We start from the raw sequence: 25,118 nt of genomic DNA, 5'->3' as shown, positions 1-25,118 counted from the left end.
GCAAACCAGCCGTGGAAATTACAAATGCTCTCCTGCTTGCTATTATTTTCCAGCATCTCCAGTAAATCGCCTGTGATCATTTACAACTGTGTGCCTGATGACTTTCCAAACAGAAGTGGTTGGAGAGGATGGGCTTCTCCGAGGAGGCATCAATCTTTGCTACAGGAGCCAAGGCTTCTGCGGCTGCCATCAAACAACAAGACTTTTCACAGACGGGAAAAAAAATAGGGCTGAGGGGGGAATTGACATTTCAGCCAGCTGAGGAAGGTGCACCCAAGCCCGGAGAGCTAGAACGATTCTGATCAATGTCTTGAGATCAAGAGGGAATAGCAAAAGGGGTGTGGGGAAAGGAAGCAGGCTTATAAATGTGTTTCTTCAATCAGCAATGGATTTACTGGAAAGAACAAATGTAACACGAGAAGCTGAGAATATCCTACATAAACCCTTCCTGCTTTCAATCCACAGAGGAAGCGTGTCTGTTTCAAGGTTCTTCCAGACAGCTCGGTTTCTTCCCAGATTGTTTATTGTTGTGGCAGGACAGGGAGGGACTCTCCCTTAAGGCCCACTAGCTGATTGTGTGGAGATTTACCTGAGGCTCAGTCAAAGTGGACCCCTTTATACCAAACAAATAAAACAAAAGGCCAGCGCAAGCCAAATCGGTATCTGGCAAACACTTTTTAAATATAATCCCCAGTGGGAAAAATCATAACTTATCACTTCAGCTTTAGAAATAGTGTCAAATAATTCCAGCAAATAATACTTTGCTTAGGGCCAACTCAGCTCCTATTTCCTTTTTTTTTAAAAAAAAAAAGAAAATATCATTTTTTTAAAAAATAAAATCTGGTGACATCCAAAATGACATCCTCCTTTATTATTCTCGTTTTCAACATTTTTCTGCTACCACATAGACTCCATCACCGCTCGTAGAAAATAAAGTAGAGAATAGATACAGCCTATTTGATTGTGAGGAAAACTATTTGCTTGCCCAGAAAATGACAAAGGGAAAATGAGATGTTTTGGGGTGGGGGGTGGGGTGAGTGATGAGAGAACAAAGCAAACAGGTTCACCAGGTGGCCTTCTAATGACTGGTAATGGCCATTATGAGGGCCCATCTTGTGAATACACAGAAGCCTCCCACAGTCATTTTTTATGAGCTGAGCAGACATATAAATTTCATATATAAATATCTAAACAAATAACTCTGCACAATAACTATTTTTAGAGAGCCTGTACTACATGCTCTCAAAAAATCACTCTGGTTATTTTACGAGCCATAACGTGAATCAAGAAAAAGAATCATAAGTATTTAGCCCTTTACAGTATTTCCCTTTTTTTACGTTTTCTATTCCTGCTTGTTGCACAGTCTGTCTGTCTGTCTGTCTGTCTGTCTGTCTGTCTGTCTGTCTGTCTGTCTGTCTGTTTCTCTCTCTCTCTCTCTCTCTTTCTTTCTTTCTTTCTTTCTTTCTCTTTCCTTCCCTCCCACGCCATCTGTCTGTCTGCCTACCTACCTACCTACCTACCTTTATTTATTTATTTATTTACTTACTTACTTACTTATTTACTTATTGATTGATTGATTGATTGATTGATTTATCAAGTACGGATTGGAAGTATACAAAGATATAACAATGTTTATATATTATACATGATACTAGTAGAAACATTAGGACAGGGGACAGAAGGCACGCTGGTGCACTTATGCATGCCCCTTACTGACCTCTTAGGAATCAGGAGAGGTCAACAGTGGATAGTCTAAGGGTAAAGTTTTGGGGGTTTGGTGATGAAACCACAGAGTCAGGTAGTGAGTTCCATGCATTAACTACTCGGTTACTAAAGTCATATTTCATGGAGTCAAGTTTGGAGCAGTTTACTTTAAGTTTGTCTGTTGTGTGCTCACGTGTTGTTGTGGATGAAGCTAAAATAGTCGTTGACAGGAAGGACATTGTAGCAGATGATTTTATGGGCTATGCTTAGGTTGTGTTGAAGGCGACGTAGTTCTAAGCTTTCTAAACCTAGAATTGTAAGTCTAGTTGCGTAGGGTATTCTGTTGCGAATGGAGGAGAGGAAGGCTCTTCTGGTAAAATATCTCTGGACATTTGCTAGAGTGTTTATGTCCAAAATGCAGTGTGTGGTATCTATCTATCATCTATCTGTCTATTGTGTCTGACATATATATTAGTGCTAAAACAGTTAAACAAACCAGGAAGTTTGTTCAACTTAATTGATTAGTATTAAATTAATTGATTTGTTAGCGTTGTCCACAAACCAGGATGCTGGTTGCTTTCCAAAGAAATCAGAGGACAAAGGAGACCTGGGCAGCAAATAATTTGAAATAAATTCAGCATCCTTGCTCAATTGACTGGGTAGAACTCAAAAAAATTCTAGTTAATCCTTTTGTGTGAACTCTCTCAGTAAAACTATTTTTATATCTATATCTATGACTTTATTCTGTGATTGCAGTTAATCGGGTACCTTTTAGCAGAGCATTTTGGAGATAATGCAGTATAACCAAATCATTACATAGAGAGTAGGGCAGAGGTCTCCAACCAGCTTTGCTGGCTGAGGAATTCTGGGAGTTGAAGTCCACAAGTCTTAAAGTTGCCAAGATTAGAGACCCCTGGTCTAGGGCCAAGAGAAAACTCTCATATTTCTCTATTTCGATATGAAGATTCGATTGGATATAGTGTTTAAGGCATCAGACTAGAAACAATGAGACTGGGAGCTCTAGTCCTTCCTTAGGCATAAAGCCTGCTGGGTGCCTTGAGCCAGTTCTTTTCTCTCAACCCTAGGCAGCAGTCAATGGGAAAGCACTTCCAAAATCTTGTCAAGACTTCTTCAGGGAGCTGCCTAGACAGTCATCAAGAGTATTATGTGTATGTCAAAATCTGAAAAATGGCGGGCACAACACTTAAATCAAAGCCATGCAACATCAACACATGGGAAAAAGCAGTGTGGCTTCTATTCCCTTCTTGCAGATTTTGATGCCCCAGAATACCAGGGCATCAAAAGATGGATGGATGGATGGTGTTGTGGTTAGCTCTGGCCCAGCTCCTGCCCCAAGGACTGTGGATTTGGGGGAGACATCCACATGCTGCAGGCCTGTTTTGCCCCCAGTGGAATCTGCTGATGAAGGCTCCTCTGCCCAAGAAGACATGAGTGACAGGGAGGAGGAGAGTGTGGCAGACAGCTCAGAAGGAGATCAATTATCTAGCTCCTCCTTGGATTCAGAACAAGAGTTAATGATACAGCCACGCGTGCGGAGAGCGATGCATAGGCAACAACAACTGAGAGATTATTATCAAAGAAAATGAGGCCACCTGTGGTTGAGTTTGAGTTTGAGTTTAATCAGATTTGTATGCCGCCCCTCTCCACAGACTCCGTTGGGTGGGGCTGTGGTAATTAGCAGCCTGTGGGTTTGGCCATTGTGGAGGATTATCTTATCGTTTGGTGTGTTTCATGACTGCTTTACTGACTTTGACTTTTTGTGTGCTGATTTTTCCCTGCTTTGAAACTAAACCAGAGCAAAGTGTGTTTCACTTTGTGAAAGAAGGACTTTGAATTGCCTCACAGATGCAAGCTAAGTATCACAGGACTGATAAGGGACTTGTACAAATTACCAGTTTGTTTGGAGACGAGTGCTCTTTGCTATACAAAAAGAGGGCTTAGTTTAAGTGAATTTTCATTATAAAGAACATTGTTTTGAATTTTCAAACGTGTGTGTCTGAAATTTGTACCTGTGAATTTTTGGGAGGATTCTACCAGAGAACCCGACAGAACAGATGGATGGATGGATGGATGGGTGGATGGATGGGTGGGTGGACGGGTGGATGGAGAAAGAGATTGGATATGGAGGTAGGGATGTAGATGGATAGATAGCTGAATAAATGATACAGGTGAAACTTGAAAGATTAGAATATTGTGCAAAAGTTCATTTCAGTACTGCAACTTAAAAAGTGAAATGTAATATATGAGAGAGACTCATTACACGGAAGGCAAGATAATTAAAGCCATCATTTGTCATAATTGTGATGATTATGGCATACAGCTCATGAAAACCCCAAATCCACAACCTCAGAAAATTAGAATATTACATGCAATCAATAAAACATAGGAAAGTGAACACAAGAACAAGGGGGCACAATCTGAGATTAGTTGGGGGAAAGATGAGAAGCAACGTGAGAAAATATTATTTTACTGAAAGAGTAGCAGATGCTTGGAACAAGCTTCCAGCAGACGTGGTTGATAAATCCATAGTAACTAAATTTAAACCTGCCTTGGGATAAATATATATCCATCCTAAGATAAAATACAGGAAATAATATAAGGGCAAACTAGATGGACCATGAGGTCTTTTTCTGCCATCAATCTTCTATGTTTCTATGTTTCTATGTAACATAGAACAATATCGGACCTCTGAAAAGTATAAGCATGCATATGAATTCAGTATTTGGTTTGGGACCCTTTTGCAGCAATTACTGCCCCAATGTGGCGTGGCATGGAAGCTATCAGCCTGTGGCACTGCTGAAGTGTTATGGAAGACCAGGATGCTTCTATAGCAGCCTTCAGCTTTTCTGTATTGTTCAGTCTCTTGTCCCTCATCTTTCTCTATGGGGTTCAGGTCAGGCGAGTTTGTTGGACAATCAAGCATAGTAATCCCAAGTTCATGGAACCAGATTTTAGTTCTTTTGGTAGTGTGGGCAGTTGCCAAGTCCTGCTAGAAAATGAAGTCAGAATCCTCATAAAGCTCATCTGTATAAGAAAGACGGGCTTTTAGATGTTGCAGCAAATCTAAATAGGGTCGTATCCTGGTGCAAAGTTGTTTATCAATTTCTTCATTTATCATGAGATGTATCCCAAATTATTTCCTTCTATTTCATACACAAAACAGTATTAATTATGCGGTAAAGCCTAGCCAGTTATTTACACAAATGGACAAAAATGTACAGCTTAATAAATAACTTGGGTTATTTATAGAACATCGCTTCAGGGAGGAGAAAAATCTAGCTTTGCACAACTGTCAAAAGGATATACAATAAAAGCAATTAAATCTTATTCGGGCATAAATAGACATTAGAATGCAGCCATTAAAGCACTAAGATGTTTGAAAAGGCAGGTTAATGTGTTTGCCACGGTTTGCATAGTTGCGTAGTTGTTGTTTTTTTTAAAAAAACATTCATCCTATGTAGAAGTTAGGATTTTGCAGTTTCTTTTTATTGCTATTGTTTGGCTTTTAAAAACAGGCTGATTCTAATTAACCTGACCATTCCAACTAGCCCTGCTTTATTTGAGCATTGCAGACAATGAGAATTTTTATAGCCACACATAATACCAAACAGAATACAGAAAGACAGAATTGGAAGAGACTATGGAAATCTTCTAATACAAACCCCTCCAAATCCAGACCCTATACCAGTGATGGCAAACCTTTTTTTCCTTTGCTGCCAAAAGAGCGTGCGGGCAGGCTATCGCGCATGCGCAAGTTCCCACACCCATAATTTAATGCCTGGGGAGGGAGAAACAGCTTCCACCACTCCCCTGGAGGCCCTCTAGAGGCTGGAAATGGCCTGTTTATCAACTTCTGGTGGGCCCAGTAGGCTTGTATTTCACCCTCCCCAGGCTCCAAAGGCTCCCCTGGAGCCTGAGGAGGGTAAAAACACCCTCCCCCATCTACAGTTGACCTCACTCCATTCCTAAGAGGTCTGTAAGGGGAGTGCATAAGCGCACCATCATGCCTACCATCCCTGTCCTACTGTCCAAATTTACCTGTACCTTCTTTGCTTTTGTTTATGTTTATACCAATTCCTACTATCTTGTACATGTTATGACAAATTAGTTAAGTAAGTAAGCAAGTAAGTAAGTAAGTAAGTAAGTAAGTAAGTAAGTAAGTAAGTAAGTAAGTGTTATGCTGGGCCCTTCACTAAGATCCCCCCAATGAGTTAGGAATGTAAATTCAAACACACACCCCATCTCAGAGTAAAAAGAAAATCAGTTTATCCAAAAATAGTGCTATACACACGTACTTTAAACAGAGCCAAAATTACTCTCACACAGATAACAGTCCTGGAATGCTGCGAGAGGCAAAAACAAACACAGCAGATAAAGGCAGCTATGAAAGTGTCACAGCCACCCCCCACTTCAATGAGTTCACAAGATGTACTTAACTGTGAAATATCCAAGAAGTCTGTGTAAGTCCTGGAACAGTTCAAACCAAAACAATGGTCTTTCTCCAAATGGATAAACACCCACACATGCACTCCACAATGCCCGTAATTTATCAGCAACCCCATTAACTCAATTGCCTCAGCCACAGGTGTTCTCGCTTATCTTCTATGATACCTGTGCAGTTGGTCCCTTCTAGCTATGAGCCTGCGCATACAGGCATCTATCAACCAATCCTCCTCCGAGTCTGACATCTCACTAATGGGGTCATTACCTAATGGGCTAGCTGCATCCACCTCTCCATCCAATTCCACTCCCCCAGCATCTGACCTTGGCAATGAATCTTCACTATCAGAAGATGCTGGCAATAAGACAAGTCTCTGGGAACCTGAGGATTCTCCTAAACTAACGTCCAAATTCCACATTGCAGGAGCTGGCCCAGAGCCAACCACAACAGTGAGTGAGTGAGTGAGTGAGTGAATGTATGAACAAATAAACAAACAAATAAACAAACAAATAAACAAACAAACAAACAAACAAAACAAAATAAAATCCCATTCCTTTTGTGCATGCATTATGATATTTCGTACTTGGATGAAAGGGGTGTAACTTCAGTGCTGGGTTGCTCCCAGTTTGGCCCAGTTCTTCAAACTGGTAGCAGTGGTGGGAACAGTGGTGGGGCTGCTGCCCAGATGGGGGGGAACGCAGTGGGGTAGCGAAAATGGTGCTCCAGCCAGAGCACCCAATTTTTACTGAAAGATGTTGAAACGAAATGCAGGGCATCCTGCATAAGCCATGCCCACAGTGTGGTAGTAAAAATTTTGGTAGCCCCTTCACTGGCTGGGAGCCTCTGCCCACCTGCCCAGGACACTTCTGTGCATGCTCAGAAGCATTGTGCATGCACGCTAACATGCACACGAACCAGTACAACGGGTTTTAGAACCCATACTTTGTAGCTTGTGCCATGATGGGGCAACATGGTTTTCATCCTTTTGATAAAAACATTGGGTCCTGCAGATCCTTCTGCGATAAATGATAGTGAGTGAATCACTTTCCAGCAGCATTTAGGAACATGCATGGATAATCCCTGTCCCCTTTCAATTTACACGAGCGGCTTCCAGTCTGAGGATATTCTTTCAATATGCTGATAATAAAGGAGTATCTACAAGTCTTAGTTGTTAAACCTTCAAATAATATTCTACATAGTCTCAGTTCTCCCTTTATGTTAACTTGTTAGTGAAAGCTCTGTAGCTGAAACTACATAATTTCCATTGAGTATCTTTCTTGAATCATTTCTCCCTAGTCTTTCTGCACTGTAATAAGCTAGGAATAACACTGGTGGGAGAGAGATCTAAAAAGGGGGATTTTCTTTAACAAATATCTCATCAAAATTTACATCTCAAAATGGGTTTTGCAGCAACGTACCAGCTGTTATATGCCTAGATTTTTTTATAACTTATTAATATGCCAATCAGTTTCTCATAATCAGGGATAAGAGCCATTCGTCTCAAAATATGAGCACTGTTATTAAGAAAGGAATATTTAGCTTAGAATTTTGGTAAAAAAAAATTAATTTCTGTGGTCCATACAGCCCTTTTAGGAATCAGCATTCATTTTGGGCTCTTACAAAGATTATGCATGTCTGAGGCCCAGAATTATGGAAATAGCACATCCTTGTAGCCTTTTAATTCAATCTCGTCCTTGATGCAAGAAATCAAGGATGGGAACAGTTCTGAAGATCTCTAGGGCGAGCTCATTCACTTCTCCAAAATGACTGGTTCCATTTAGTGCCAGAGAAATAATTCTCATTATTTTTAATTTTGAAAAGAAGCTATTTATAAATTATTTCAGAGGGGAAAAGAAGAGAATTGCATGATTGATGTAAATCAATCTTCTCATTGGTGGGATTCAATTTTTTTTACTACCCTGTGGTCGTATATGGGCGTGGTATGACTTGGTGGGTATGGCAAGGGAAGGTTACTGTAAAATCTCCATTCCCACCCCATTCCAGGGGAGGGTTATTGCAAAATCCCCATTTCCTCCCAATCAGCTGTGATTCAGGTGGGAGAGAATAGATGGGAGTGGAGCCAGTCAGAGGTGGCATTTACCGATTGACTGAACTACTCAAAATTTCCGATACTGGTTCTCCAGAAATGGTCAGAACCAGCTGAATAGCGCCTCTGCATAATGCATGTGGTTCTTCGTGCATTATGAGGATGTCCTGTCTTCCCACCAGCAGTCTGCAATCTCTTTGAAGTTCTCTTTCCAGGGTTCAGTTTTCATATGATGTTATGAATAGAGGCCTCAACAACCAGCCTCATGAAGTTGTCAAAATCATACAGTTACTGTACAAACTTTACATTTACATCATGTGACCTTTTTTTCCACCTCTCCTATATACCTATAAGCAGGAGAGAATTTCTACCACGGGGTGGTGGTTGTTTGAAAAAGTTTAGAGATAACGTCCATCTAATTTCTTCATCCATAAATACAGTGGAAAATTCTGAAAGGCTATGTGTGCCTTACTCTAGATCAGTGTTTCTCAAATAGTGGGGTGGGCTGCCACTGGGGAGTGATGTCAGGGGGGCACGTGACCCTGGGGAACATCCTTTTTTTGCCACAGGGAGTAGAGGTTTTTTTGCACCAAACAATAGCACACAGTACAGAGTAGGAGATATGAAGTGCATGTAACAAACCCTTAAGAAACACCGTGGAGAAATATTTAACAGGGATGAAAAGAAAGGAGGAGAGAGATGGAGACAATGAGACAAACGTAAGACTCCCAAAAGCTAAAATGAGGAAATATGAGGAAACGTATGCACTTAGCTTCATTGTGACTACGGTGGGAGACGAGGAAAGATCAGTATGTTTATTGTGTCTAAAAATGTTGGCAGTGGACAGAATGAAGCCAAATAAATTAAGGTGTCACTTAAACACATTACACCCCAATCATACTGATAAGCCACTTGAGTTTTTTCAGCGAAAATGTGCTGAATATTGCAAACAATCGTTCTGGCAGAGAATTGGAGGCACGCAAAATGTTTACTTCTTCCTAGGGGGGGGGGGCGTAACAGAAAATAATTGAGAAATGCTGCTCTAAATTGATTGTCACTGGGTTTTGTAATTGCTCTTAGAGATAAGGAATGCATTTTACTGTTCAACAAGAATGTGTTGTAGCCTTGACTTTAGCAGAGGAATGGCTTTTGCTCTTTGGCCATGAGCTTGATCTGATACATATGGTGATTCTGTGAAACATGAGGCCAATAGGGGTCTAGATATTACAGGATTGCTAAGCAGCAAAATCTTATATCTAGGAATTACCAGTGCAAGATATTCCAGTCCTTCATGATTGGTCACAAACCTGGCTGAAGGTTATGAATGATTTAATTAGTACAAATTGGCATTCCACTATCATGTCAATATGTTGGTTGTAACAAATGTTTAGATTATGCTGAGATTCACTTTTTATTCACCTTTCATCAAGTCATCTTGGTTGCTGTGGTGATATGACATAGTATTTTGGTCAGAAAGTAAAATCCAGATTGCTACAGTAGTTTTGGAGTGGGATGAATGTTTTGCAAAAAGCAAACATTTTTGCAGGTTTTCCCTATGATCATGCATCCGGAGCAGATGTTTTATAGCTTGCTGTTTAGCTAGCTTATTACATTTTTGTGTATGCTCAAAATATGTAGTATTAAAAGCCTGCCATGTTATTTGGGCCCATGAAGTATAAAAATCCACAAATACTCCCCCCAATTCAGCAGAAAGAAAGTACCATTATTACAAACAAGGAGCTATTTGACATCTGCTTCTTAAGGCGACTGCCTCATTTTCCCTTATGATACTGATAATTCTGTTTAGTAGATGGCTTTATGAGCACATTGTTACGAGTTTTACTATTTACTTTCCATATATATGGTTTTAGTTCCTAGATTATCTATCTATCTATCTACCTATCCATCTATCTATCTATCTATCATCTAGCTATTATCTGCAGTAGGTATCTATCTATCTCTATCTATGCTACCTCTATCTGTCTGTCTGTCTGTCTGTCTGTCTGTCTGTCTGTCTGTCTGTCTGTCTGTCTATCTATCTATCTATCTATCTATCTATCTATCTATCTATCTATCTATCTATCTATTTACAGTACTGCAGTACAGTACTACTGTACTGCAGGCCACTGAAGCTGACTGTAAATCGGTAGTCAGGGGTTCAAATCTCATCACCGGCTCAAGGTTGACTCAGCCTTCCATCCTTCCGAGGTGGGTAAAATGAGGACCCGGATTGTGGGGGCAATATGCTGGCTCTGTTAAAAAGTGCTATTGCTAACATGTTGTAAGCCGTCCTGAGTCTAAGGAGAAGAGCGGCATAAAATTTTAAAATTCCAGCTAAAAACATTTAACATATATATATATTAAATGTTTTTAGCTGGAATTTTAAAATTAAGGGAGACTAGGATGGTCCCATTTCGGCCTTGTTCTGGCCTCATCAGCTAGCCACACCCTTTCCTTTACTGGGATTCGATCTGGTGAACTCTGCCTTGTAAAGCAGGGAACTAGCAGTTAGAGCTATCAAAACGTCGCATAGGCATGCAAAATATTACACGGGGCAAAACCCGAACTCAGAACAATCTACATATATATAGTGGGTATGGCTAGCTGATGAGGCCAAAATAAGGCCGAAATAGATCTATCCTAGTCTCCCTAAATTTTCAAATTCAGCAAAAAAAACCCAACATGTCACACATATAGATAGAATTGTCGGCTATCAATAAAATTAATTGCCTTGGAAATGCCCCTGGGTTGGGCCGAGATGCAAATAAGGAGCTGTGATGTTCCTTCAATACACCAGGGTGATTCGACACAAAAATATATAACCCTTCCCTGGTGCAGAGCTAAAGGGATTGGATACTGTAGCCTAGAGGATAATTCTCTGCCCTACAAGGCAAAGGTTGCAGGTTCAAGTCCCAGTGGGTATGGCTAGCTGATGAGGCCAAAATAAGGCTGAAATAGATCTATCCTAGTCTCCCTTAATTTTCAAATTCAGCAAAAAAAACCCATGTGACATATATATATATATATCCATCCCTGTATCTATCCATCCATCCATCCATCCATCCATCCATCCATACACCTTATGCCATGGAGTTGTCTGATGCATTCAAGAGCATATCTGAAAAATAAAGAGATACACAGAGAATCTGAAACCCATCATTCCGTTCCAGTAGCTTGCAGGGGCAGAATGGTTTGTTCTGAAAGATTTCAGCTTCTGTGGCTTAAGCGTCTAAGAAAACCTGACAAGGGTTTTCTTAGAAGCCTAAGAACAAAAGATGGTTCCCATGGCATTCAAGAGGAAAAATACCAAAAGGTATGAGAAGAATACCAAGATTCTGAGTTGGGAAGATGGGTATGGTGTGATAGTTAGGTGAGTGAAAGTTTTAGTTAAAGAAATAAACAATAAAAAAACCAAATGCACTCACAGGGGTGGGCTATTGCCTGGACGGGGGAGAGTGGGGACACAGTGGGGTAGTGAAAAGGGAGCTTTTCACTTTGTTTATCAGAAGGTCGCAAAAGGTGGTCACATGAACCCAGGACACTGCAAATTTGGTTCACATAAATGTGAATTAGTAGCCAAGCATATGAATTTTGATCACATGACTGTGGGATGCTAAAATAGTTGTAACTGTGAAAAATGGCCATAAATCACTTTTCTCAGCATTGTTTTGACTTTGAATGGTCACCACCAAATGAAATGTTGTAAACCGAGAACACAAAAACAAAAAGTAAGTATATCTTAATACAGTGGTACCTCTACTTAAGAACTTAATTTGTTCTGTGCCCAGGTTCTTAAGTAGAAACATTCTTAAGTAGAAGCAATTTTTCCCATAGGAATCAATGTAAAAGCAAATAATGCGTGCAAACCCATTAGGAAAGAAATAAAAGCTCGGAATTTGGGTGGGAGGAGGAGGAAGAAGAGGAGAAGAACAGTCGTTGCTGAAGGAAGAAAGTGAAGTGAGGGGAATAAAAAAAATCCAAAACTTTAAGGCTTTAAAAAAAAAGGGACTCTGAGACGGTGAGGAGGAGCACGTGCCTCCCATACACTGGCTGCTGCTACATGCTGCCTCTTCCTTTCCATGCTGAAGGGCTCCCCTCTCCTCTCGTGGTGGTGACTCCTCAGCTGCCAAGAGTGAAGGGAGTGTTTCTTTTCTCTGGGTGCTCGAAGAGGTTCCTTCCCTGTCCAAGCGCCCAGAGAAAGGAAAATGCTTCATTCGCTCTGGACTGCCAAAGCCTCCTTAAGCGCCACAAAAAGGCTCCTCTGGCAGCCCAGATGGCCGGGATTAAAGGGGGAATGGCAGGAAACTGGCCAGGTCTTCGTGCTGCTCTCAAATTTCCTGGGAAATTTTTCCGGGGTCGGGTTCTTAAGTAGAAAATGGTTCTTAAGTAGAGGCAAAAAATATCTTGAACACCCGGTTCTTATCTAGAAAAGTTCTTTATTAGAGGTGTTCCTAAGTAGAGGTACCACTGTACTGTATAGTCTGGAGGACAGATCAGAAAGGGTGGACATTTAAATATGTTAAAGGGTTAAATAAGGTTCAGGAGGGAAGTGTTTTTAATAGGAAAGTGAACACAAGAACAAGGGGACACAATCTGAGGTTAGTTGGGGGAAAGATCAAAAGCAACGTAAGAAAATATTATTTTACTGAAAGAGTAGTAGATCCTTGGAACTAACTTCCAGCAGACATGGTTGGTAAATCCACAGTAACTGAATTTAAACATGCCTGGGATAAACATCTATCCATCCTAAGATAAAATACAGTGGAACCCCGACATAAGAGCTGCTCTACTTAAGAGCAACTCGAGATAAGAGCTGGGAGGGGAGAGATATTTTTGTTCTACTTACAAGCCCAAATTCGAGATACAAGCGCCAAGGAGCTGTCTCCTGAAGCCAAACGCTAACTTCCGCGTTCGGCTTCAGGAGACAGCTGCGAAGCGGCGCGCGTGTTTTAAAAGTTTGCAGCCGGCCTGGGGGGCTCGGGGGGGTGCTTGCAGCTTTCTTTCTTGCTCTTTTTCTTTCTCTCTTTTACCTTCCCTTCCTCTATTTCTTCTTTTCTTTCTCCTTCCCACCTTCTTCCCTCCCTCCCTCCCTTCAGTCCTTCCTCTCTTACTCTCCCCTTTCATAAGTTTCCTTGCTTCCTTCCTCTGTTCCTGTCCCTTCCCCCTTTCTTTCTTTCTTTCTTTCTTGCTCTTTTTCTTTCTCTCTTTTACCTTCCCTTCCTCTATTTCTTCTTTTCTTTCTCCTTCCCACCTTCTTCCCTCCCTCCCTCCCTTCACTCATTCCTCTCTTACTCTCCCCTTTCATAAGTTTCCTTGCTTCCTTCCTCTGTTCCTGTCCCTTCCCTCTTTCCTTCCTTCCTTCCCACCCTCCATCCATTCATTCACCCATTCCTCTCTTGATCGCTTAAAGCCGGTCCCTGGTGCAAAAAGGGTTGGGGACCTCTGTCCTACAGGATTGGGTGGCAGAGAAGTTGAACATATGTAAATTTAAAAGTTTAAGAAAGTTTACAAGTTAAGTGAAAGAAACTTCATTATTCATTTATATGTACATGTACATTTCTTCATTAAAAACATGTCTTTCTGCATAATTTAGACTAACTTTGTGAGTTTTTTGAGGGCTGGAACCAATTAAAATTATTTACATTAATTCCTATGGGGAAAAGTCGTTCGAGATAAGAGCTGCTCGACTTAAGAGCCCAGGTCCGGAACGAATTAAACTCGTATCTCGAGGTACCACTGTACAGGAAATAGTATAAGGGCAGACTAGATGGACCATGAGGTCTTTTTCTGCCATCAATTTTCTCTGTTTCTGTGTTTAATATATATGGTTTCATAAGTGGTATATGTTCTGCTGGCATGTCCCAACCACCCATAATTACAGGGTAATTAGTCCAAAAAGACACACACCACACGATAGAAGGAAAACCAAAAATCTTTATCAACAGAAAAACAGAAACAGCTCCCTTTTTAAATGTCAAAGGAATTTTCTGGTACACACACAGTGTTGAACAGGGAAACAGCAAAAACCATGATCTTGACAAAAGTATGAATCAGATAAACTCCCACAAGGCTAAACCAGCACACTGTTCTTTTTATCTGTAGCACTAATTACAGCAGCCCCACCCAATCACAGGTGGCCTCACTTATCTCCTGTAATAATTCTTCTGTTGTTCTCTCCTATGCATCATTCTATGCATGCATGGGTCTGTCATAACTTCTTCTTCAGAATCCAGGGATGATAAGGATGATTGATCTCCTCCTGGGCTGTCTGCCAAACTGCCTCCTTCCCTGCTACTCTCACTTCCTTCGTCAGAGGAGCCTTCGTTGGGAGATTCTATTGGAAGCAAAACAGGCCTGGGGCATGTGGATTTTCCCCCCACATCCACCTTCACATTCCTTGGGGCAGGAGCTGGGCCAGAGCCAACCACAACAGTATACTATAGTTGAGAACAGAATAATCCATTAGCTGCACCTTTGAGGAATTGGTCCTTTGTTTCTATGACAATACACTACTTTGATGTATTTTAATCGATTGGATTCCTTCCAGTGAAATTAATTTTGTTGACCCAAGATTTCTCAGATCCAACTGCAATAAGGATAGATTGAATAATATACCGTAATTTTTTGGAGTATAAGACACCCGGAGTATAAGACGCACCTTAATTTGGGGGGAGGAAAACAAGGGAAAAAGCCTCTGCCTCCCAGCAATTTGCCAAACAACAAACAGCATAGATGATATACATTGTTTGCTGTGTATTTTTGTGCATGTGTGCCTGATTCATGGAAATAGCAAAGAATGGGAGAAATGTACTTTATGGTAGTATATTAATGCCAGAAGGTTTTCTTAAATGTAATCACACTAACTCCTCCCAAGTATTTAAATAGATCTGCTCCAAACATGATTAAGTGAGGGTTTAATTCAGCTGCCTTTTGTTAATACTAAAACAGGACACTGATAAATTTCAAATTATACTTTTACAGATCTTTAAAATTGATGTGACTTTCTGAAGTATTCTCTGCTATTTAAAAATAGATACCATAGCACTGAGCCTCTTCAGATCAAGCATTTATTTTAAAAAGCTTCTTCATTTTGCTAAGTTAATAATAAAGCCGTCTTTAAAAAATAAGTCTAATAATTTGAACATTCTATAGCCATTTATAGTTATTGACTTACCTCCTTGCAGCAAAAAACAAACAGCCAGTTTCAGCACAGTCTGATATCTCAAGCAATTTGCCTCCATGTAGCTTTAGTTTCATTTTCATTTTAGCATTTGGGCTTGCCAGTAACGTCAATCAATCAGCTGAGTGTCGGGAGGCAGATAATCAGTGGCTTGTGCTAAGCAGGATCTGTTGCTGTTTGCTCCAAGGAGGTAAATTGCTGGTAGGCAGAGACCAAAGAGTGGGGTTGCTGGATGGGCTACATTCAGTGTATGAGACGCACCCAAGTTTTCACCCTCTTTTGGGGGATAAAAAGCTGTGTCTTATAGTCCGAAAAATACAGTATTATCTGGACCAAGCCAATAAAGTCCAACTGAATCTTTTAGAATATTTAAACCAAACAACCGTGATATATATAAATAAATCAAAGAATAGGATGTGCTGGCCATCATCAGCATGGCCAATCAAGAGGCACATTCACCATAATGATTACATCAAATCTCATTTAGATTTGCCCAACAGGATTTGTCATCCAATCTTCTGTAAGCAGATCCAGTCGCATGAGGTTAAACCTAGTTGTGCAAACACAGATACACACGGAGTGTATATTCTAGCCAGGCATCTGAATTGGAAGAGACAAGCAAAAGGTGTGAAAAACAGAGAAAGATGGTGAAACTAGCAAGATAAATGTTTCTTGATGTTCAGAAGAGCAGATTTCTTTGTTGATCCCTCTCCCCTTGACAATTCCTCCCTGAGTTATTTATCAAGTGAGTAACTTTCAAACAGTTAGTCAAATATTCTAAAAAGGAGAAAGAAAATCTGGGTATGACCACTAAGGCAAAGCTTTGGCAAAAATATGTTTCTTCATTTCTGATTTTGATCCTCTTCTTGGAAAGATAAAATATATCTATTATATTATATACAGTAGTACCTCTACGTAAGAATGCCTCTACTTACGAACTTTTCTAGATAAGAACCGGGTGTTCAAGATTTTTTTGCCTCTACTTAAGAACCATTTTCCACTTACAAACCCGAGCCTCCAAAACTGTAACCAGAAAAGGCATGGAGAAGCCTCCATGGGGCCTCTCTAGGAATCTCCTGGGAGGAAACAGGGCCAAAAAAGGTGGGGAGAAGCCTCTGTGGGGTCTCTCTAGGAATTTCCTGGGAGGAAATTTGCCTTTCCATGAAAAAAAAATGGTAATGAGGATTATTTTATATGAAAAGGTTTAATTCTGATAATTAAAGCAAAATATTTAGTTTATGCTGGTACCTTTAGATTTTGGTTTTAATATTAGAGTACATTTAGATATTTAGATACAATAGATTAACATATATTGTAGATCAGTTTATGATTGATCTACAATGCAACCACTTGGCTTCAAGCAGATCTCAAGTTCTAGTAAAAATATAAAATAGAGTCTTGATCCATATTTGTCTTGCACAAAATGAAATATTTTGTCAACCTATTTTATCAACAAGGGGAATTCCACATGGGGTTTTGATATCAGTTCAGAATCAGCTCGGGACCCAATAATCTCACAAGGACAATAAATTAAGGCATGCATCAATTAACTGTCTGTCATTTTCTCTACCTGTGCCTCTTTTGTCTCTACCTATGTTTCTCATTTTTATTATCACCTCCATCTCTAACTGTATCTAGTTTTAGTTCTATCTATAACGTATCCATCTCTATCTCATACATTTTCTGGTTCCTTCACAAGAGAAACCCCTGCAGTATCTAACAATTAGAAAACAAATCAACTCCAACATCATGAATGTGTTTTTCCAAATGTGCCCTCCTTGCTGACTTAGAGCTCCTACCTTCACCTCTTTTCATTCAAGGGGTCCACATTCAAAACAATGTGTATGAATAATTCATGTAATGTATGTAACTCCTCCCACTTAATCACAGTATATGTTAGTATTTTGCTTGACAGATGTAGATGACTGAGATGGCTGAATTGCTGGTTGGAAGATATTAAAGAAGTTTTATGTCTAGACTGAATCTAAGCAAAAAACGCTGTTTGGATAATATATATTATCCTGGAAATTTATCGAGATAGTAATATGTTTGGCAGCTTTTTACAATTCCTTGGCCTATAATCGCAATGGAGATCTGCATCTCAGATAAAATACAAACAAACGTTCTTGGTTATTTTGCTACCCATTTAAAATTAGTAAACCAGACAGCTACAACGCAAGGTTTCATCAGACAAAATACAATCTTGAGGTTCTTTCCAGAGTAGAAGTATGCATGAAAGCTTAATAAATAAGCATGAAAGCAATTGGAGAAGAATGTCATATCTGATACAGCTACGGGTAAACCCAATTATGACAGCAAATCAGAAATTTTGCCAGATAGACAGCCTTTGTTTCAAGCAAGCACAGATGATCTGTGGCCTCTGACATTGTACACACAATCCTGTTCTTTGTGTGGGCAGTGAAAGCAGGACTGTAAAGTCTTTGCAAGCTACCATTACTTTATCAAGTACAGTGATATCTCTACTTAGGAACTTAATTTGTTTTGTGACCAGGTTCTTAAGTAGAAAAGTTTGTAAGAAGAAGCATTTTTTCCCATAGGAATCAATGTAAAAGCAAATAATGTGTGCGATTGGGGAAACCACAGTGAGATTGGAGGACCTGTTTCCTCCGGAGATTCCTAGAGAGGCCCCATGGAGGCTTCTCCCGGCCTTTTCTGGCCCTGTTGCCTAACAGGAGATTCCTAGAGAGGCCCCACAAAGGCTTCTCCTCGCCATTTCTGGCCCTGTTTCCTCCCAGGAGATTCCTAGAGAGGCCCCATGGAGGCTGACACTGGAGCCCTTGATGGCCTGCTGTGACAGATTAAAAAGGTATTTTGTGGATTAAAAATGTGTGGCAATTAGAATACTGGTTTTGATATGTCCAGCATAATTCTAATTCCACGTGCTCAGTTTCAATTTATGAAGCTGGGAAAATGCGTAAAACATTTACACTGTCTCTGCTGCTAAATACTGCTTTGGGCTCTTCCTGTTAAATCCTGGTACTGAAAAGGTTGGAGACAGACTTAAACAACAGCTCTTTATTGTAGCAATGAGTAAAATCCAGCAACTAGTCAGGCTGACAGCTCTCCCTTTTATAGGGATCTGTCAGATGGCTCCATCAATCAACAGTCTCCATTTTCCCATTTGAATTGCGGACCTTGGAGTAAACGATACAGTGTCAATACTTAACACTTCCTATCTTAGGTTCTCTGAAATGATCGAAGAAGATTGGCAATGGCAATCGAGGGAGCAGGGGTGTTTTTCTTATGGCACGAAGCAAGACCAACAATTTTAAAAGAGACAGTGGCATATCTGCTGTTTGAAAAAGTGAGCCACGATGCCATAGGATTTTACCTATGTGAGTTTGATCATTTGACCTTAGCAGCATCACTGTTATTAATGGGAAATGCCCCCTCAGAAAGTTGTTGAAGAACCCTTGAAGAGCATTTGGACACTTCAACTTATCTGGAATGAAGATGTGCGAGCAATCATGGGTGTACTTAGATATACTCATGTATTTCACTCACTCTGTGAACTGCACTGGCTTTCCATTGGTCTCCGAATGCAATCCAATGTTGGTTATCACCTATAAAGCTCTACATGGCTTAGAACCAGATTACCTATGGAACCATCTTCTGCCTCATACTTCCCAGTGGCCAATAAGAGCCCACAGATTCGGCCTTCTCCAGGTGCCGTCAGCCAAGCAATGTTGCCTGGCAGGGCCTTGGGGAAGGGCCTTCTCTGTGACTTCTCCAGTTCGATGGAACCAACTCTCCCCCTCCCAACTTCCCAACTCCCCCCCTCAGTTTCCAATAATAAAATACAATTACAAAATGCAATATAAAATCTCAATAATGAGCATCCATTCTTCATTCATAGCAGCTGGCTGGAGCAGAGTATGACACTCAACGGCCCAAGGACTGTTGACAGAGCCATGTTTTAAGGACCTTTTGAAAGGCCACGAGGGTGGGAGCCATATGAATATCCAGGGAAAGTTGGTTCCATAGAACTGGAGCAATCACAGTGAAGGCCCTTCCCATGGCCCTGCCAGGCAACATTGCTTGGCTAATGGGACCTGGAGAAGACTGACTCCGGGGGCTCTTATTGGCCGCATCAGACTGAAATATGGCTTTTTGCAAGAGGACATGCAAGAGAGAGAGATTTTGGCGATTTTGGCCCAAAAATCACCAAAATCTCATGCATCTGCACATCTTCTCACAAGATTTTGCTTCTTGTACATGCACAGAAGCCAAATATTGCTCTGACATTTGGGTGCCCACGAGACACCCGGAGCTGCATGTGCATCAGCACCGGTAGCGGCGGTAAGTTGCAACTCCTGCCTGGGGTACGCCCCCATTTGTAGAAAATGTTCATTTGGATAACATGTCGATACAGAAGCCGGAGCCTGCCTGGGTCAGTATGATAAAGATAAAGAAATCCCTGCAGATTTTACTCCCGTACTCGTTGCCAACAATAGAGAGTATTGGTTATCCCTGTTTCAAGGTCATTGAGCCAGCACTGTCCGAAGACATTTCTATGGTCATGTGGCCATGTCATGGAGTGCTGTTTCCATCCCACCAAAGTGGTACCTATTTATCTACTCGCATTTGCATGCTTTCAAACTGCTAGGTTGGAAGGAGCTGGAGTGAGGACCTGGGCTGCTGGAATGAGACATCTTCAGCTCCCAAATCCACAGAATACCATCCAGTTACATTTAAATATTTATTAAGAGTCAAAATCAGGATTTGATTTGATTTGATTTGATTGCCGCCCTTCTCTGAGGACTCAGGACGGCTAACAGCATATAATATAACAACACAGAACAATGGCAAATCTAATTAATTATACAAGCCCAAAAGAAAAATCTAACTCTCCACTGAGCATAAAATAGTGCTGTACCAATGGGTTTTCTTCTACTACATTACTTTTATTTTTCAAGTATGCAAGCATACACACATAGAAACAGACAGAGCAACTATGGAGTTGAAAGAGAGAGAAGAATTGGAGTACTGTCAAGTTTGGAGTAGATTATATACCTGGCTAGAGAATAGAATTACAACTACTGTACTGCATAAGAATTATATAATATTGATGATATGATTGTATTGTACATGTGTGTAAGTTGCAGCCTAATTCAAATGACTATATAATACAGGATAGTAAACTACAAGAAGTTTAGAATTTTGATACGTAAAAGTAGTATAATTTAAATGATTGGCTAATATAGGATAGCGAATTATAGAAATAGAAAACACAAAAGTTATAGAGGACATTGATACCAACATGGAACTGCTGTAATGAGAGAAAATGTGTGTTTTTGTTTGTGTGGAAAATGTTCAATAAAAACTATTTAAAGAAAAATAAGTAGAGCAAAGGGAAATGGCGTGTGAAAGGATATGATATGGGGTAAGATTTCTTCCACCTTGGTGAGTCTGAGCCCAATCAGGCCAATATTCTGTTTTATTTTCCTGTTTTATTTTCCTAAACTTCCAACCACAAGAAAAAAAACAGGAAGGCTGAAATTCAAACTAAAACAGCTGCTCCCAATAGCGGCTCTCAAACCAGCTTTAGGTTCTTTTGATTGTCTGCCACTAGATCACCAAATAAGTCATTTACCAAGACAAAACAGCAGACACAGCCAGCTGGCTGTGATTGTGTACATTGGTGCCTTCATTTAATTATCTGAGTATCAGGGTGGGTGGAAGGGTGGATTATGGGCATCCATATCTATTAGTAAGAAGACAGATGAACTAAGAAATTAGCTTTTGGATGAGACATAGAACTTAGTTGGTGGTCTCCTGCTAAGCCACTTTCAATTTTTGCCTTTTCCATGAGAAGCTTTCTCATTGTTGCATCTTTCGGTCCTCTTTCATTTCCTGAAATAAACTATCTTTGGGTGCCAAAATTCCAACTCGGGATAGAATGACTGGATAACACCTCCAGGTGTAGTCTATTTTTTTTATACCATCTAAAAACCAGTTGCCAACTTGTAAGCATTTCAAATAACAAAGTGATAGCCAGCTTCCTGCAGATTCAAATGTTCCCCAGTATGCACAGTACAACAGCATGACTAGGTTTAATGATTCTACAACAGTTAAGCATGGGGTGATGAATATGCCACTTTAGCCCAATTTCAAACAGTTGATTGCCACCAGCGTATCCACTTAATGCTTTAGTGGGCTTAAGATCCCATTTCTCAGTACAGGAGGCAACAATATTAGCAGATCTTCGTTTTAAATTCGCTAAGGATGGCAATCATATGTAAAATATATATTCGGTTGTAGGGGAGACGGTTGCATAAAAAGAGAAGAGGCCCAATGAACATCTGCAATGTGGGGCATTGAATGTTCTGCTATTAGAGAGGGATTCCGACATGCTGCTTTCATTGCCTTCTTTCCAATTCTATTATGGTAACAAATAGAAAAGTAGAAAAAAAACTAGCACTGAATTTCAGAAATGCTTTTGGCATATACAATACAGAGCTGAGAAAATGGCCAGATCTGAATGATGAGCAGCTTTACACTAAGCTCTCACTCGACAAGCAGTGACTAGTCACAACACAGCAATTATTCAACAGACAGGAGATTTTCTCCAAACTTTTATCAATGCCTCCTACAACGTAGGAAGACAATGTGGTGCCTAGAGGCACCAATATACCTAACCATGCTTCCTTGGGTGCTCTCAGTTTCCCTAAGTGCCTGACTTTATCCTTTTAATGAAATATTAAAACATAAACAAATCTGTGCAATTAAAAATGAATGGACTCTTTTAATTAAGAGCAATTAAATGCGAAACTGGCGTGCCACAAGACGAAGCACAAGCACAACAACGTTTCTCAATCACAGCTGCTTTAAGATCTGTAGACTTCAACTCCCAGAATTCCCCAGTCAGCATGGGAATTAGAGTTGAGTAGTGATGGGCGAACTGAACCCGCATAATTCGGGACCGTACTGAATTTTGCGGTGTTCGGTATGCCGAACACGAAATTTTTCCAAAGTTTGTGCAAAGTTCGGGGTCGTGTTCAGCGTTCGGAGCTTTGACGTCACCGGCAGGTTGCTAAGGATGCCAAGGTGATCACATGTTTATTTTTATGTGAAAGGACCGCCCTTTGCTTGCAGCGCCGCTGCGGTGTCCTTTTTTGTAAAAATAACAATGTTTATTTTTAAGAGAAGACCTCCCTTTGAAGGAGCTGGGGAATCCCTCCCACGAAGAGATTCCGGGGGCGGAGCTTTGATGTCACTGGCAGGTTGCTCAGGACCCCAAGCTAATCAGACAACATCAATATTGGCACCAATCTGCCTACCAGACAATATACAATATCAATCAGAGTGATAAAGGGTTAAGATCAGATTCAGAAACAGATGCAATGTTGCCCCTTCATATCTTAGTATTAGCCACACGGTTTATGATGGGAACCCAGTCCAGTTAGAAACTTTGGCTTAACATTGTCCTCTACTTTTCTATAAGTTATTTGCATTGCTGCTATGGTGGCGCAGAATGAATGCAGTATTGCAGGGCAGGCTAACTCTGCTAACTGCCAGCAGTTCAATCCTGACCAGTTCAAGTTTGACTCAGTCTTACATCCTTCCAAGGTCAGTAAAATGAGGACCCAGATTGTTGGGGGCAATAGGCTTGCTCTGTAAATCACTTAGAGAAGGCTGTAAAGCACCATGAAGCAATGTTTAAATATAACTGCTATTGCTATTGCTGGTTTTCACTGGCAAATGAGACACTGCCCACTTTATCAAAGTGCAGACTCCTGGTCTTGTCGTAAGAGCAAATAAAAGACTCTACTGATTAATATTTAGCAGATGTCACTGTGGCTTCCTTTTCACAACAAACCTGCAGAGGTATGAGAGCAATTCCACGAATCACAAATGCTACCATGAATATAATCTCTTCTAAGCTTTGTCTGAGTTTTTGTAACATAAAACAAGGTAGTTGATATAGGCATTATATGAAAATACAACTCTCCCTCTGTTTTTCTTCTGACAAGTCACAAACATCTTTCATCCTGTGTTCATGTTATAGTAATGAACCAAGAGAGTTTCTCTACTTTACATGGCTTTGCATTTTACCAAATTTGATCAGTGATGTCTCCAAAATTTCAATCCCGTTTCTTGCTTCAGTTGCATTGTCTTTCCTGCAGTGTTTTATATTAATTCTTTTGAAGAGATGAACACATTAAGAGAATCCCATATGCTCCCTCTAGAATGCTCCTCAGTGATCTATTTCCGATTCTCTACAACGTATTAAGAAAATTTTATTTTCACCAGGTGAGAGAAACATCTTTTTTCCTGCTTTCTCTTTACAGATGCAGTTAAGTTGCTGGTGTGTAAAAGCACTCTAAAATCACATTGTGAAGAATTGAGAATGATACCAGCTGGCTATCTTCTTATTAGTTTATCCCATTAGTTTAAAATTTTAAGGGAAAATGAAATAGCAGTTGAACTAATATCAAGAAGCATTTGAATTTGAAAAAAAAATGAAAGTAGGAAATGAGAACATGCCAAAACAACTAAAAGTAATTAAATGATACAATTCATTTAGTAAATGTAAGAGAGTGCACCAAGCTAAGAAAAAACTAGCATACCTTGAATATTTATTTATTATTTTACTTTATTTATTTATTTTGTCAAGTACGTATTTGTAATATACATAGATATCATTGTTTATATACATGAGATGGGTACTGATAAGAGGAAACATTAGAACAGGAACAGAAGGCACACTGGTACACTTATGCACGCCCCTTACTGACCTCTTAGGAATCAGGTGAAGTCAACAGTGGACAGTCTAAGAGTAAATTTTGGGGGGGTTGGTGATGAAACCACAGAGTCAGGTAATGAGTTCCAGGCGTTAACCATTCTGTTGTTAAAATTGTATTTTCTACAGTCAGGTTTCGGGTGGTTCACTTTGAGTTTGTATTGTTGTGTAGGATTGCATTATGATGTTTTTGCTTGCGCTCAGTGGTGTCTTTGACTATAATGGAGATTTGGATGGCAATGTTGCCTTTGAGACTTCCATAGAACTAGTGGTGACATTCAGCTGGTTTGAACTGGTTCGCATGAACCAGTTGTTAAATTACACACACTCCGCTATCAAAGTGGATTCTGGGCACTGCAAAGGAGAAACGGGCAATGGAGCATCCAGCAAGAAGAAAGGAGAAAGCTGCTTTCACTCTTTCTTCTCCCTGCTCCTCCTCCTTCCCTCATGCAGGCCACTCCATTGCCCATTTCTCCAGTTGCGCAGAACTCAGGATCCACTTTGATGGGGGTAGTTGGTTAATAATTTGCCTGGCCAAACTCACCCAGAAGTCTTCCCTACATTGGGCCCAGCTTCAAACATGCTACCAACTTCAAACATGCTACCAAATATGAGTTTAGTAATCGAGTTGTTGAAGCGTGGAACTCATTACCGAACTCCGTAGTATCATCCCCTAACCCCCAACATTTTACCCTTAGACTATCCACGGTTGACCTCTCCAGATTCCTAAGAGGTCAGTAAGGGGCATACATAAGCGCACTAGAGTGCCTTCCGTCCCCTGTCCTATAGTCTCTCCTATATCTCGTATTTCTTCTCTACTATATCCTCTATAACCTTCATTGTGTATTATTGGGTATTGGACTAACTAACTAACTAACTAACCAAATAAACAAATAAACAAATAAACAAATAAACAAATAAACAAATAAACAAATAAACAAATAAACAAATAAACAAATAA

The sequence above is a fragment of the Erythrolamprus reginae genome, chromosome 2, assembly GCF_031021105.1.
Source record: "Erythrolamprus reginae isolate rEryReg1 chromosome 2, rEryReg1.hap1, whole genome shotgun sequence".
NCBI classification, from domain to species: domain Eukaryota; kingdom Metazoa; phylum Chordata; class Lepidosauria; order Squamata; family Dipsadidae; genus Erythrolamprus; species Erythrolamprus reginae.
This window is presented reverse-complemented; position numbering follows the sequence as displayed.